Genomic DNA, 12,066 nt, shown 5'->3' with positions numbered 1-12,066 from the left:
AGAAATTATTCTTATAAAGGTATAATAAATAATAAATTATATCAATTATGTCAATAATTTAAACAATATGTTTCCATTTTTGTAACTTTCCCCCTAACCAGCCAAGGGCATCCATTTACATTCAGAATTTGTTAAAACAAGAAAGAAAGAGAAAGAAAGGTAAAGTCCAGGTTTAGACTACCAAAATGGGACTTCTTTTTAAGTCCCTAGAAAGACAATAGTTTTGAGAATCTCGAAGACTTTTTAAATTCCTTAAGCTCTCCTTTACTTATTAAGGTCTATGCCTGTGCAGTTGCAGTTACTTATTAAGACCTATGCCTATGTCACTTTTGTGACAAGTTGTTGGTAGAAAGAATTCGGTAAACGATGTAAGGGAAGATGCTGATCCATGGGAAAAAGTCAAAGCATCCCCCCTTGGGCCCCAGGGGAGTGTGGGTAACACAGGGATACACATTTAAGAAGCAATTGGTTTCTTGTCTCACATTTAGGTCTTTCATCCATTTTGAGTCTATTTTTGTGTATGGGTAAGAAAGTAGTCCAGTTTCATTCTTCTACATTCTTCCAACACCTATTTGTTGAAGAGACTGTCTTTTATCCATTGGATATTCTTTTCTGCTTTGTTGAAGATTAGTTGCCCATAAAGTTGAGGGTCCATTTCTGGGTTCTCTCTTCTGTTTCATTGATCTATATGTCTTTTTGGGTGCCAGAACCACACTGTCTTGATGATTGTAATACAGCTTGAAGAATTGTGACACCTCCAGCTTTCGTTTTCTCTTTCAACATTACTTTGGCTCTTTGGGGTCTTTTCCGGTTCCATACAAATTTTAGAATTATTTTTTCCAGCTTTTGAAAAATGCTGATGGTATTTTGACAAGGATTGCATCAAATGTTTAGATTGATTTGGGTAGCATAGACATTTTAATAATAATTGTTCTTCCAATCCATGAACATGAAATGTTTTTCCATTGTTTTGTGTCTTCCTCTATTTCTTTCATAAATGTTCTACAGTTTTCAGAGTATGGATCTTTTGCCTCTTTGGTTAGGTTTATTCTCAGGTATCTTATGGTTTTTGGTGTGATTGTAAATGGGAACCATTGAAATATTAGAGGAGAACACAGGGAGCAACCTCTTCAACCTTGGCCACAGCAACTTCTAGCTACACACATCTCCAAAGGCAAGGGAAACAAAAGCAAAAAGGAACTGTTGGGACTTTGTCAGGATAGAAAGCTTTTGCACAGCAAAGAAAACAATCAGTAAAACTAAAAGACAACCTACAGAATGGGAAAAGATATTCGCAAATGATATCAGATAAAGGGTTAGTATCCAAAATCTGTAAAGAACTTATTAAACTTAATACCAAAATAACCAAGAAATGGAAAGAAGACATGAACAGACATATCTCCAAAGATACACATATGACCAACAGACACATGAAAAAATGCTCAACATCCCTTGGTATCAGGAAAATACGAATCAAAACCACAATGACACATCATCTTACACCAGTCAGATTGGTTAAAATTAACAACTCAGGAAACAACAGATAGTGAAGATATGGAGAGAGGGAAACCCTCTTACACTCTTGGTGAGAATGAAAACTTGTGCAGTCACTCTGGAAAACAGTATGGAGGTTCCTCAAAAAGTTAAAGATAGAGGCACCTGGGTGGTTCAGTTGGTTAAGCAATGGCCTTTGCCTCAGGTCATGATCCTGGAGTCCCAGGACTGAGTCCCACATTGGGCTTCCTGCTGAGCTGGGAGTCTGCTTCCCCTTTGGCCCTCCCCCTGCAAGCTCTCTCTCTCTCTCTCAAATTAAAAAAAAAAAAAAAAGTTATAGAGTACTCTATAGATCCAGCAATTGCTCTATTAGGTGTTTATCCAAAGGATACAAACAAAGTGATTAGAAGGGGCACGTGCACACCAGTGTTTATAGCAGCAATGTCTGCAATAGCGAAACTATGGCAAGAGCCTGATGTTTATTGACAGAGGAATGGATAAAGAAGTTGTTGTATATATACAATGGAATATTACTCAACCATCGAAAAGAAAGAAATCTAACCTTCTGCAATGACGTAGATGGAACTAGAGGGTATTATGCTAAGTGAAATCAGTCAGTCAGAGAAAGACAAATACCATATAATTTCACTCATATGTGGAGTTTCAGAAACAAAACAGGTGAACATAGGGGAAGGGAAGTTAAATTAAGACAAAACAGAGGGAGACAAACCATAAGAGACTCTTAACTCTAGGAAATAAACAGGGTTCCTGGAGGGGAGGGGAGTGGTGGGATGGGGTAACTGGGTGATGGGCATTAGGGAAGTCACTTGATGTAATGAGAATTAGGTGTTATAGGCAATATAGTGATACATCGCTAACTCCTACCCCTGAAACTAATAACATCCTCTATGTTAACTAAGTAGATCTTAAATAAAAAAAAATTTTTTTAAGAAGCAATTGGTGAGGCAAGTGTGTTCTGGTTACTCCCACCCAAGCCTATTTGGGACTCTTGGGGGAGAGAATAATGATGTGTGGCCTTGCTCCAGTGTGAGGAAGCCAGTTAAAATGGGGTAGACAGAGAGATTGAGTTAGCATTCTGGAACCTCTCTTGGCTCCTGGGTACTGAGAAAGGATCTAAAAGTTCCTCATGCTGCATGGGGAAACATCGAAAATAGCTAATGGTGTTGTATAGATGGGTTGACGTGTCGAGGGACATTTACCCCATAGTGAAAGGCCAGGGGTCAGCTGCTCAAGATGAGCTAGATCTGAGGCTGGAGTCTGGGCAAGGGTATTCACAGTGAAGTATTTACTAGTGAGACCCAAGATGGGATCTGGGAAGGGAGGGTCATGGGTCTTTTCCAAGCATAGAGAAAAATCCACATGTTTGCCAACCATAGACTTCTTCAGTGGATTTCTTCCAGAAACTAGGTCAGATCAGCAGCCTTGCCCACAGGTAACTGAGGATCTGGAGAGCAGTATCCGAACTCTAGGCTCTCCGGCCCTCACAAACTGAGATAAGCTGCTTCTCTTCTTCACACCTTAGGCCAAGAGAGAGGGCCAGAGGGCAAAACAGCCCTGATAAGGAGATGAACTTCAACTAATTGAATAAATAACTCAAAAGAAGCAGGTTAAACTGGCCTGATACATCTTTGACTACTTTAATTCCATCCATGACTCCCATCTGTCCTGGCCCCATATGCACACCTAGCAAGGTTAGTTAAGGAAAACAGGGAGCTGCTTTTTCCAGAACACATTCTTCTTTAGAACATAGGAATAGTAACGTGCTAAATATTTTTACCCTTTTTGCTCCATTCAACATATTCAATGTTGTGATTGCAGTTTTCTTCTAAGCACGATTTTCAAATGTTTTGATCACTCTCTTCAGTTAAAAAAAAAAAACTATTTCAGGGGCGCCTGGGTAGCTCAGTGCATTAGAGCCTCTGCCTTCGGTTCAGGTCATGATCTCAAGGTCCCGCGATGGAGCCCCGCATTGGGCTCTCTCCTTTGCAAGGAGCCTGCTTCCCTTGCCTCTCTGCCTACTTGTGATAAATAAACCACAAGATAAATAAACCAGATATCATGGAAGAACTCTGATCGGCCACGCTTGAGTCATGTGCATACCTCTGAACCAATCACTAAGTCCGGGGAGATAAGGAATTCTGATTGCATCACTAAGATCCCCTGTCCAACCCCTGGCCAGGAGTCCAGCTCCATGACTGACAGTTGGTCCAGGTCCACATGGAATGGGGAAAGGTGGGGTACTATTATTAGAATGAGGGGAGGAATTCTGCTCAGGCCAAGAGAAATATCCAGGGAGATAAAAAGATATAGGAAGACAGGCCCTTGCATTTATTCTGAATGTTTTACATTAGATTTATCTTATTTGCATTCCTACTTATAATAAATAAAATATTTTAAAAAGTTATTTCATACCACTATCCAGAACATACATACTTACATAAATATCTGAAATAAAGTGTTATCAAATCGAACTTTCCTTATTTGTGTGATGTATTCTCTATTTTGTATTCTATTCTATCTTTAAATAAATGCCATTCATGTATCAGTAAATTGATTTCATGACCCACTCAATGGGTTCTGACTCACAACCTAAAATATACTGTCCTAAAGCCCTAATAACATGGATACAATATTTGTTTTTTCACAATATAGCTCCAGATGTTGTGCCTTCGAATCATCCTGTTTTGATAACCTTACCAACCACCCCTCCTCCCCACTTCCAGAAAGCATTTATTAAAATTGTTTCCATAATATTTACTGCAGATGTCAGATTTGTCTTCAGTTATATGTGATCAGAACCTAACCCAAACTAGCTTAAACCAAAAGTGACTGTATCATCTCATGTAATAGGGAAGACCAGGATAGTGTGAGCTTCAAGTACGGCTGGATCCAGGGACTCCAGCATCTTGGGTCTCTCCCTTTTATTTCTCTCTAATCTCTGTCAGATGACTTTATTCTGTAAGCTTACTCTACAAGACAGGGATCATGTTTCTGACTGCCTCAAGCAAACATCTCCACATTTCACAGTTGAAAATGAAGGGATGCGCTCCTCAGATATCATGGAAGGACTCTGATTGGCCATGCTTGAGTCATGTGCATACCTCTGAGCCAATCATTAAGTCCGGGGAGATAAGGAATTATGATTCCATCACTAAGATCCCCTGTCCAACCCTTGGCCAGGAGTCGAGCTCCATGACTGACAGTCGGTCCATGTCCATATGGAATGGAGGAAGGTCGGGTACTTATTAGAATGAGGGGAGGAATTCTGCTCAGGCCAAAATATCCAGCGAGATAGGAAGATATAGAAAGACAGGCCCTTGCATTTATTCTGAATGTGCTGCATAAGATTTATCTTATTTGCATTCCTTATAAGATAGCAGTTTCTTCAGAAGTGAATTTTTATTTAGGTTAGTTTAATATTTTTATAATGATAAAGCATTTTTGTAGAAGTAGGTCCCCCCCTTTGTTTGTGTTACAAATAATGTGGCCGATTGATTGAAATAAGACCATCTGATTTCTACCTTTTTGTTAGATATAAAATTGAATTGAATTTTATTCAAAACTATTCTTAAGCATTTAAAAAAATAAGACTTTTTCTTACCCATGATAAGACCTTTGTGATATCTTGGTGTAAGTTTTAAATGAATATTCTCTGTCTTGTTTTCATTTTAATCTAGTTGAAATGTTTCTTTTCCAGCATTTCCCCCACATTTTATGAAACGATCTTCTCTGTACATTGCACAGATTTGTACATCTTGTACATTGAATTCTAATGTAACAGAAATGCTACATGAGATTGGTAGGGAAAATAGTAAAAGTGTTGTTATAATTGCTCTCACAGTTTTGAATTTAAAACTTGACAAGGTTTTTTTTTTTTTTAATGATTTCTTGGTATTAAGTTTCCATATAATAATCTAGTTTTTCTAGATTCAAGAAATTTAAAGAGATTAGATCTGCATATTTTTCCCTCAGTGTGTTTTTAAAAAAACCTTTTGTTCTTCTTTTAAAAAAAAGTAGTGAAGACTTTATTTCATTAAATAAGTATCAGGAACAGAAAATAACATATAGCACATAGAAATCTTCAAAATTTCTCAAATACTTACTAAGCAGATATTTGTATACAAAATCTACTCTGTTGGTGTATTCTAATCCAGCCTTGTGCATTCTTTTTTTTAAATTTCCAGGGCCTTCCTTTTCAAATTTGCTTCTAATCTTCATAAGACTAAACTTGTATCCATGTGGTAATTTTCTAAAAGGGAATTTGTTATAGGTTAACTTGATTTAGTAAAAATAAAACATAAACATTTTTATTGACACCAACAATATCAAAAGTAGGCTGGTTAGTCATTATAAAACTTACCGTGTGATTCTATTAAGTAGCCAATCAACAGAATGTATATTAATTTATATAGATAGGTAGACAGGTAGGCAGGTAGCTAGCTTTTGGGTGACTGAAGCATGCTCATATTAAGAAAAAAATCATTGCTAACAAAGACAAATACTACATGTTCATAATAAAAGTTAAATTTGGGGATAAAAAAGAAAGATAAGCCCTGTGTGGGGGCATAAAGCACTCTTTTTTAAATTCAGGCATCTTTAATGTTTTATAGGACTTAGCATATTTTATTTTATTTTTTGCATATTTTATTTTTATTTTTTATTAGCTGCAGGGTAGAATTTAGTGATTCATCAGTTGCGTATAACACGCAGTGCTCTTTATAGCAAGTGCCCTCCCTAATATCCGTCAGCCAGTTACCCCAACCCCCACCTTCTTCCCTCCAGCAGCCCTCAGTTTGTTTCCCACAGTTCAGCGTCTCTTATAGTTTGTCTTCCTCTCAATTTTCATTTTATTTTATGTTTCCTTCCCTTCCCCTGTGTTCATCTGTTTTCTTCCTTAAATTCCACATATGAGTGAAATCATGTGGTATCTGTCTTTCTCTGACTGACTTATTTCGCTTAGCATAATATCCTCTAGTTCCATCCATGTCGTTCATGAAGCACTCTTATCGGTAAGCCACATGTAGTACCAGACTTTGTGACTTATGATGCCTTCTTAGGAAGAGGGTGTGGGGGGGGAGGGCACATGTAGGTAAGGAAGATTGTTATCTGCATTTCCCGTCTTCAAGAGAGCTAAGGTTGCCAAACAGATAAGTTCCAAATAAAGAGCCATAATGGCACCTAGACTAAAGGGTTACTGACTCCTAATTTTTTATATATTAAATTGGACCAGCCATGCAGACAGTTACAAATGGGGTCTGTATTTCGAGCCCAATTCAAGTGGAGATGCCAAAGAAAAATGCTAAGGGTGAATATTCTTCTTATTCTTGATGACAGTAAGTATGCTAAAGAAGTAGAAAATAAAGTGATTGTATAGAACGAATGGCTGGATAAAATCAGTTTTGAGGATAGAAGGAGGGGCACGTGAGTGCTAGGTATTAGGCACCAATATTTACAAAGATAACACCGTTGGCCCATTTGCTGTAGGAGTGTATAACACTGAGCTCATTTTCCAAGCTGCATATTTGACTGTATCTGTTAGAACCAAGAGCTCAGGCTGATGACCTCAAATAACTCATAGCAGGTGTTTGCAAGCCAAGGTCAGGTGTGCATTTTGTATTCCTGAGACAGAGGAAACTCAGTTGACCCACGGCGTGGAAATTAGGACCGTTGCCTGCTCGGCCCCTCATGTCACCAGCAGAGCTAACCAGATACAGGTTATATGAAAAGGAGAAAAATCAAAATAAAAGGTTACTTTGACTGCAACCATATTACGGCTTTCCAACGAATTCCATGTGATTTACAGACTTTAAGGGTAACTTAAAAATTTTCAAAATATTCTGTGTGGCTGGTGAAGGTGAGAAGTAAGAAGACAGAAATAAGACAGAAACGGTCTGTGTTTCTTTATCTTCTAAAATTCTTTCCCCCACCAAAAGAGCTCGTGGCCACAGTGTAGCAACTTTCCATGTTTCTAGGGCCAACTCACTTTCCCTTCTGCTCTCAAGGCTGCTGAAAGCCCGCTCCTTGGGGAGCCCCAGGATTTGGGGCTGGCTTCTCTTTAGTCTGCAAGCACTCTGAAGGAAATGCCCCTTGCTGAGAAAGAGGTGGCGTTGGGGAGAATCCATGCACTGTCGAGGAAGTTTCAATTAAATGTGAATGCCAATTAATTTAATTTATATCTCTGCATGAAAAATGTCATTCTATTATACATACACTGGAAGGATGCCAGGAGCCCAGGTTAGTAAATTACATCTCTACTGACATAATATGGAATCACAGACTAATCGGATACTTATTAAATGCCCACCTGTGCTTGGGACTGTACTGTGTAGAAATCCAGCTCAAATAAAGTCTGTCCAGCGAGGCCCGTCCCTCCACTGGGATTGTCTGACACCCACCGTCATCCCCCACTGCTCCTGGTTTTGGGACACGTCTCAGGAGAGCAACTCTGAAAGTGAATAATCAATATTCAATTGCCAGTGGTTATGAATGGGCACATTTAATGAATAAGAAAATGAAGGACGGAGCGCTGTAAATAATCCACTCAGATTAATCAGGGCACAGGCCCATTCTGGTGAGCAGGAAACTTGCCATGATTATTTAGCTACAGATTCAAACCAGCTGGTCGTGGGTAATACCTACTGCTTCCGAAGCCCCGAGCTTCAGACTGCGATGTGTTCTATTATGAATTCTTAGGATAATCTTTCAAGGGAGGGGCTATTCTCTCCCGTTCCCCTCATTTTAGAGACATGGAAGCTGAGATTCAGTAAGCCGAAGAAAGAACCTTGCTCAAGGCCATGTGATCAGAAAGAGGCACACTCAGAAACCCAGACTCGTCTGACTCACAACTAGAATATTCTTTCTACCGGGTTGACCGATTTTCTCCACATAATAGCTCTTCTCTGTTGGACAAGCGTCCTCACTGTCTGTCTCCATGGAGGACGGCTGCGGGCTGCTGTCTACTGTCCCAACATTCTGGACAGTTCTTTTTTTTCTTTTATTATTATTTTTTTAAGATTTTATTTATTTGTTTGACAGACAGAGATCACAAGTAGGCAGAAAGAGGAGGAAGCAGGCTCCCTGCTAAGCAGAGAGGCCCATGCGGGGCTTGATTCCAGGACGCTGGGATCATGACCTGAGCGGAAGGCAGAGGCTTTAACCTACTGTGCCACCCAGGCGCCCCAGCCTGGGACAGTTCTTGATGAGCTGGATTTTTAGTTAAATTACAGAGGTTGACTGACAAATCCGCCCTGGCCTGCAGTGTCCCCCGCTGGTCACTCCCAGATACTCGTTAGCTGAAGCTCTATCTAGTACTGAGATGTCACTCAGTTGTCACAAGTTCTCAACCAGTCATCTATTGTTTACAGTTATTTACTCAACATTTACTGAGCGCTCACCATGCACCAGGTGCTCTGTGAGGTTCCAGGATATAACCGCGAAAAAGGAGGTCAAACGAATACGGAAAGACAAATGCTCTATCACAGAACTACAATGAGGTGTGGTAGAGGCTATGAAATCATCAAGGGAAAACATTCCTTTTGTCATTTATTCAATCACTCACTTATTCCCTCTGGACAGTTTACTGAGCCCCTAAAGACCTGCTAGGCAACAGCCCGTTAACAGGTTGGACTGGGTCAAGGACAGACAGGAGGCAGCCCGTCAGGTCTGCACCGCCCCTTCCCGCCCCGCCCCTTCCCATCTGGGGCTCCATCTTGCACCACAGGGCCCTCATGTGTAAGGGTTAGGATATCTTCGCCTGGTTTACAAGTTTGTAACCACCTGGTCCTGGAACCCCTTCTGACCAGGATAGGCTTCTGGAAACCCTAGGAGTAAAAGCTTGAGTCTACTTGAAGAGGGACTTCTGGTATCTCAAGGCCCAGAGAGTGGTATAGAAAGTGAGGAAATGGACTTCGCTTGGGTCCCTTTGGCTCTATTCATTCCTTCCCCTGTGGATGGCGGCAAGGGTAGAGGAGGGCCAGAGGGGCGCAGAGGATGGTCCTCAGACCAGCAGCCTTGGCATTACCTGGGAGCTTGTTGGAAACGCAGAATCTCTGGCCCCTTCCTAGACCTTGGGGATCAAAACGTGCATTTTCACAAGGTCCCTAGGCGATTTCTATGCACCTTATGGTTTGAGAAATACTACTCGAGGGGCACTATGTCTAATGCCCTCTTCATAAATGAAGACTCTGAGGCCAGCTAATGCACGGGGCAGGTGGAAGGGCGTGGGGGCGGGGGGCGCTGGGCTGCTGGGGGCTGGGAGTATGCTTCTGGGCACCTTGCTGTTCTCCAGCAGTGAGTATGCGCCAAAGCGAATTTGAGGAAAAATACCTTTCCAGTAACTCAGGTTCACGGGGTCCTGGAAGAAGAGATTTATAGTGAGTGATTCAAGGAAGAAAATTCCATTAAGTCTTGGACAAAGTTATTAAAGGAAGATTAGTGATAAGAAATCACTCCAGAAAGGAACTTGGGGGTGGTGTGGGATTGAGAAAGTTGTTGTTTTCTATTTTATTTCCAGATCAATGCAAGTGACCTAGAGGGGACTTCCAAAGCCAAAGTGAATTGTCCTTATTATTTATTTATTTATCCCTTCATTCATTTATTTCCACTTCTACATTCCTTTGCCCTCTCTCCTCCCTTTCTCACTACATTTTGATTCTAGTCCTTTCCGATGCATTCATTTTGCCTTCTTTTTCTTTATTTCTCTGCTTTTACTTTCCTCAAATCTTTCACTCTGCTCCAAAGACTATAAAACAAGGAGAAGGAACCAAGACAAAGTTTAAAACTATGGTCCCATGGCAGTTTCATGCTGGGATCTATTCTTATCAGTTAAAAATCAAAAGAAAAACTTGTGTGTGTAGTTTTTCTTCATACATAAAAATGGGAAAAAATTGCATTTTGATTGCACAGCTACAATGATGAACATATTACTAATTATGTTCCAGTTGCTTCCATTCCATCTTCCACTTTCCATTTCTCCTGTACCCTCTTTTTTCTCTTCCTCCCTTCCCCCCCCCTTCCTTCCTTCCTTCCTTCCTTCTTTCCTCCCTCTCTACCTGCCCCCCCTTTCTCTCCCTCCCTCTTTCACTCTTTCTTTCTCTTTTGCTGGTGTTTATTAAAGCAAATCCCAGACATCATATCATTTAACTCATTTCCTATAGAATTTCCTGGAGGCAGGGCCACAAGAGAATGTAGACTGAGGAAATGATCCCTTATGACTGTGTTATTCACCAAAATATGGAATTTGTGTTACTGAGATAAGGAAAAATATAGAATTTCCAAAACCTCCACATAATACTCCAGATGGTATAGATTTTATTTTCTACCTCCATGTCTTCCCCTAGAGTCTTTGCGGGGGGTCTCTGAGAGCTTTTTAATCTTCCTTTACTATTAAAGTAATAACAAAATAACAGAAAAATTTGGATGTTTATAAACCTAAAAAGAAATACACATTCCTATTCACAAAGAGCATTCTAAGGACATCACTTTTGCTGTTAGAATTTGTCAGTTTAAGTTCAAGGAGCTCTCTTATGACAAAGAACCAACACACTGCCCCCCACCAACCCTGTGGGCATGCCCCCTGAGCTGATTGTTGTAAAGGGTTAAAGGCACCTGGATCACCTGGTTAAGAAAGCACCTGGATAAGAAAGCATGGCACACAATTGCTCTAATGTCCACACACATCGGATCTACGGAGTATCAAGTAATTCGAAGGTTTGGTTATTTTCCACTGGTAAGATCCAACTAGATTCGAGTAAAATGCCCTCTAAATAAGTCAAGTAGACAGGGGCTTTGATGGAGGAATTAATTATAGTTGGTGTCTTAAAGAAAAGAATCCCACTGTGGCATGGAGAATGTAATTAATGGGAGGTAAGCGCCAACAAATCACTCCTTAAAATATTAATGCTATCAAAGAACAGCTGGATAATGAGAGAAACTTGACCCTTGGGGGACTAGCAAATGTTGCTGGTGCAGAACTTTTTGCAGTTGTGATGTAATGGAATTCCTTTAAATTTAACAAAAAATAATATAAAGAGGTGTGGTACTGGGAAAGTTATTAGCAGTAAACATGGCTTTGTAGTTTTATCATCTTATTATAATCACTAGAGCTCACTTTTGCTGTGGTTGGAAATGACCTTTTCCCTTAATTGCTCAGGATATATTCAATCCAAACAACACTCCTAAAAAACAACTTAAAAAAACAAAACAAAACAAACTTTAAGTCTGGCAAGAACATTTTTTTTACAAATAAAAACATAGAACCCAAGAAATTTTTTGCAAAAACAATTTTTCTGTATGCTTAAGTTAAGAAAAACTGTACCATTGTTTGTAGATAAAAGCAGAACATACTTTGGTTTTACTTAATAGCTTATTATAGTCCCTAGCAATATCTATTTCTAAGAGAACAAGAACGCTAAATATTTAGACAAGAAAGCTAAATATTATTTGCCATTTGAAATGTTGAGCATTATTTTTACGTTTTCATAACTAAATGCTAATCCCAATATTTAAAAGAAGAAGTCAGAAGTAATTCTTTACTTGGAATACACTTTATTT

This window comes from Mustela nivalis (assembly GCF_964662115.1).
Source record: "Mustela nivalis genome assembly, chromosome: 4".
Lineage (NCBI taxonomy): Eukaryota > Metazoa > Chordata > Mammalia > Carnivora > Mustelidae > Mustela > Mustela nivalis.
This window is presented reverse-complemented; position numbering follows the sequence as displayed.